Below are 5,091 nucleotides of genomic sequence, written 5' to 3'. Positions count from 1 at the left end.
GTTTCCTCAATTTCAAATCTGTGGTGTGACTTTTTTTTAAGACTCTAACATCACCTCACATTGCTGGAGACCTCAGGTCTGTAGCTTACCTTCTTATCCTTGTGGGTTAGCTGTCTGTTTGAAACAGCCTGTAATTAACCCCTCTATGTCAGGGCTTTCCTTCTACAGGCAGAATTAATTGTCCTTTTGTCACACCATTATTAAACAATATTATCTTGCCTGTCCCAAGAAACAACTTATTGTGTTGCCTCCTTCTTCCCATAGATGTTAACTAGCAGAAATTAAGCCATTTATCGTATTGAATCTGCTCTGCCATTCAATCATGGCTGATATTTTTCTTAACCCCATTCTCCCTGTCACCTTTGAGCCCCTTGATACTCAAGAATGAGTGAGTGGTGGAGCAGACTCAATGGGCTGAATGGCCTAATTTCACTTCCTGTGGTGTCACAGTTTCTCGTCGGCCCTTTCGTTTTTTGGTCCAGAAAGAGTTATTGTTGACTCGTGAAGTTTTGGAAGTTCTGGAGATTACAGGTGCACACCACTCTCCTCTCTGCCTCCTCCCAGAATAACGATTCCTCCTGAGATACTGGCAGTTCTTGAGATCCCTGGATATCCCGGAATACAAATCAGTGTGTCTGGAAGTCTCTGCTGCTACCCTGGAACAGAAGGATTATGGGGAGAAAATTCAGAAATCCGAAGAGCAAAGAGACTTGGGACTTCGAGCCAAGGATTCTCTCAAGGTCAACTTACAGGCTGAGTCAGTAGTTAGGAAGGCAAATGCAACAATTGCATTTATTTTCTCAGGACTTGAATATAAAAGCAGGGATGTACTTCTGAGGATCTTTCAGGTTCCAGTCAGGCCACAATTGGAGTACTGTACACAGTTTTGGTCTCCATATCTCAAGAAGGATGTACTGACCCTGGAACATGTTCAGAACAGGTTGATGAGAAAGATCCCAGGATTGAAAAGCTTAACATATGAAGATCATTTGAGGACTCTGGGTCTATACTCAATGGAGTTTAGAAGATGACAAGGGAACTAATCGAAACCTACAGCATACTGAACAGCTTAGACAGAGTGGATGTTGGGAAAATGTTTCCATTGGTAGGAGAAACGAGGACCCGAGGGCTCAGCCTTCAAGTAAAGGGAAGACCTTTTGGTCCGGAGATAAGGAGAACTTCTTCAGACAGAGAGTGGTGTATCTATGGAATTCACTGCCCCAGAAGGCTGTGAAGGCCAGATCGTTGAATATATTTAAGATTGGGATAACTAGGTTCTTGAGTATCAAGAGGATCAAAGGTAACGGAGAGAATGGGGTTGAGAAACTTATCAGCCATGATTGAATGGTGGAGCAGACTCAATGGGCTGAATGGCATAATTTCTGCTCCTATAATCTTATGATATGCTGATGTGTGGAGGGGTGAGAATGGGGGAAAAGAGATAAAGAGGGGAACACAATTAAAGTGAAGCTGGATACAGATACATAAGAAATACAAGAATTGTACGATAAATTTCAGACCACGTAGAAGCACTGGCATACAGAGGGATCTGGCCATATAGATCTACAAAAGTGGCAATACAGGCGGGTAAGGTGATCAAGAAGGCACATAGCACGTTTGCCTTGAGTGTAAGAGTTGGCGAGTTATGTTACAGCTATTTATTCCGGTCACATTCAGAATATTGCGTGCAGTTCTGGTCCCTACACTACCAGAAGGACATGGATGCTCTGGGAGAGTGTATAGAGAAGGTTCACTAGGACACTGCCTGGTCTGGAGGTCTCATTATGAGACGAGAATGGGATAAACCTGGATTATTTTCACTGTAAAGATGGGGCAGAGAGATGACCTCAACAAAATGATGAGACACACAGAATGACTGGACGGGGTGGAGTGGCTATACTAAATTCCCCCACCCCACCCACCCCCAGGGTGGAAATGTCAACTACAAGAGGGCACCGGTTCAAGGCGAGAGGGGTACAGTCTGGGGGAGAATTGAAAGGGAAGATTTTTCACACAGTTGGATGGTGGATGCCTGGAATGCACTGCCAGTGGATGTAGTGGCAAGAGGCACCTTAGCAACACTGAAGGTGTATCTGGATAGACACATGAAGGGGAGGTGAATACAGGGACAGAAACCATGCATTGGCAATAAATAGCAGGTCTAAGTTAGGATTAAGAATTGGCACAGGCTTGGGCGGGGAGGAGATGGGGGTAAAGTGAACTTTCAAAAAGCAGGGGATACCTGTATGCTGATGAAGGGGTGGGTGGAGGCTCACGTGGAGCATAAACACTGACAGAGGCCAATTGGATCGACTGTGCTGGAGACTCAATGGGACAGAGACTTATGTATCTATTTCAGATCTACCTGCACTTCAGCCGCTTCTGGACTGTTTCCGTAGGGAAGGTGCAATCCCAGGCTCAGAGAGTATCAGCCCCCACTGGAAGTAAAGTGGGTGAGAGAGCGGCCATTCAGCATAAAGGAACCCCTTACCCCTCCCACTTCACCCACTAAACAAGGTTCAAGATGAGACTCTCAGCAGCGGTAACAGCAGAGTCCAACCTGAATCCCTGCGCCATCTCACTTGTGAAGTTGCTGGTGTCTCCACAAGTTGCACGACTGGGTGAAGCCCTTCCCACACACTGGACAGGTGAACGGCCGCTCCTTGGTGTGGATGAGCTGGTATTTGCGCAGGGTGGAGGAATCGCACAAGTCATTGCTCCACACGGGACAAGTGAACGGCTTCTCCTCAGTGTGGACGCAGAAGCTGAGCAGCAGGTGATACGACTAAGTGTAGCCCTTCCCGCACACAGAGCAGGAAAACGGTTTCTCCCCGGTGTGCATCCGCTGATGCGGCAGCAGGTGGTGTGACTGAGTGAAGCCCTGCCCACACACGGGGCAGATGAACGGGTTCTTGCTGATGTGGACCCTCTGGTGGGCCAGGAGGTGGTGTAACTGAGTGAAGCCTTTCCTGCACTGAGTGCAGGTGAACAGCCGCTGCCCGGTGTGCAAACGCCAATAATCTCCAGCGCAAATGGCGAAGGAAAACCATTCCCACACTCCCCACATTTCCACGGTTTCTCCATGGTGCAGGTGCCCTCGTCTGTCTCAGACCATAACAAGCAGTTGAAAATTCACTCACACTTACAGCATGTGTGTGGTGTTACTGGTGAACCCTCTGATAATTGGAACACTCTCATTCAGTCTGTAAAGCTTGTTCCAGTCACTACTCTGGTGTGTGGGTATGTGAGACTCTGAGTTTCCAGTCACACTGACGTTTAAAACCTAACTAAGCAGACAGACCTTCTCCCCTTTGTTTTCAAGGCCATCAATATCCACGTCCTCGTGAAACAAGTGACTGTCAGACACTGATGTGACGTTTGGTCTGAGATTTCTGCCGCCAAATTCTTCTCTTGTAACATTCCTGTGAAGTGTTTGCAAAGGTCATCACAGTCAGTCCATGAGAGAAAATCTGAACGTAATTCTAGTTACTGTGGAACATTCTTTCCTCTCTTAATCCCAAAGATCTTTGTATCGATCTATATGTAACTGTAAACCAACAGGGTTATGGGGCAGACTGCATATCTCCACGAAGAGTTCACATGGACTCAAGTTGCTGAATGGACCTCTGTAGTGCAGTATTGACACTCTTACTGAAGATCTACAATATGCTGCAGTACGATATTACAAGCCCAGAAACAACTGCAAATCAGACAAGGGCCTTTCAGAAGTTGGACCATAAACTACTGAAGCTGCTGCTGCTCTTCCTCTCTCTCTCTCTGAATGAAGATTGATATTCACCCAGACTGCAACTTCCTTCCTCTGTCAAAATATTTGTGAACACAGCCGCTTTTTGAAGGATGGGATGTTTTCTGATCATCACAATTAAAGGGTGTCTTCTCCCTGATATGCAAAGGGACGGTCAGTCAGGGGAGGGCAGGGTCACGTCTTGTTGTTGTTGTGTGGAATCTGTGACAGGTGCATCAATTCATCCTAACTCCTGTAATCAGTGCTCTGACTGATGAAAGCAAGCATGCCGAAAGTCTTCTTCACTGCCCTGTCTACCCATGACTCCACTTTCTCGGAGCTATGAACCTGCACCCCTACATCTCTTGGTTTGAAATACTGCATATGAAACAGATTTGGTGCTTATCTCGACTCTAATTCGGTATTTTATACTGAATGCCATGACTGATGAAGGCCAGTGTGCCAAAAAAGTTCTACCTGTGACTTCACTTTCAGAGAACTGTGAACATGTACTCCAAGATCCCTCTGTTCTATTACACTCCTTAAGGTCCTACCATTCACCGTGAAATTCCTACCTTGATTTGACTATATAAAATGTAAGACCTCACACTTATCCATATTAAACTCCATTTGCCATTAACCTTAAACCTATGCCCTCTAATTTTGGACTCACCCACCCAAGGGAAAAGGCCTTGCCTATTTACCCTACCCATGCCGCTCATGATTTTATAAATGTCTTTAATGTCACCCCTCAGCCTCCAAAGCTCCAGGGAGAATAGCTCCAGTCTATTCAGCCTCTTCCTGTAGCTCAAACCCTCCAACCCTGGCAGCATCCTTGTAAATGTTTTCTGAACCCTTTCAAGTTTCACAACACCCTTCCTGTAGCAGAAAGCTCACAGTTGCATGCAGTATTGCAACAATGATGGAACCAATGTCCTCTCTGAAGAGGATTTTAAAACAATATTTATAACGACAACCAAATCAGGTTAGGTGGGCATGACTTTCCCATAGCAGTTTGTTTGGTTGTCCTTCATTAACCTATGCTTTATAACATATAAGAAAATATTTTGAGGGATGCCAGTGTTGCTAGCACGTCCAACATTTGCTCCCCATCCCTCATGGCCTTTGGACCGAGCAATTGGCTACATGCTAGAAGGCAGTTGAGAGTCAACCACATTGTTGTAGGTCTGGAGTCACATGATGTGAGCGTGTGCACGCGTGTGTAGGGTTGTGAGTGGTAGATTTCCCTCCCTAAAAGAACACTTTCACAACACTCTATAATGATTGGACAAAAATAACAGTTCTGGCAGCATCTAACAGGAGACGACAGTGTTACTGTTTTGAGT

General features: G+C 45.8%; 1 long non-coding RNA gene across 1 annotated transcript in view; it reads left to right on the top strand.

The window, feature by feature from the left end:
• Positions 1-3,465, top strand: part of LOC122547643 — a 19,105-nt gene extending 15,640 nt beyond the window's left edge. Inside the window, exon 3 of the long non-coding RNA XR_006311051.1 lies at positions 3,456-3,465. This is a non-coding gene — a long non-coding RNA (uncharacterized LOC122547643). The remainder of the gene's footprint in view (positions 1-3,455) is intronic.
• The last annotated feature ends 1,626 nt before the right edge of the window (positions 3,466-5,091 follow it).

The sequence above is a fragment of the Chiloscyllium plagiosum genome, unplaced genomic scaffold (assembly GCF_004010195.1).
Source record: "Chiloscyllium plagiosum isolate BGI_BamShark_2017 unplaced genomic scaffold, ASM401019v2 scaf_11563, whole genome shotgun sequence".
NCBI lineage: Eukaryota > Metazoa > Chordata > Chondrichthyes > Orectolobiformes > Hemiscylliidae > Chiloscyllium > Chiloscyllium plagiosum.
This window is presented reverse-complemented; position numbering and strand designations above follow the sequence as displayed.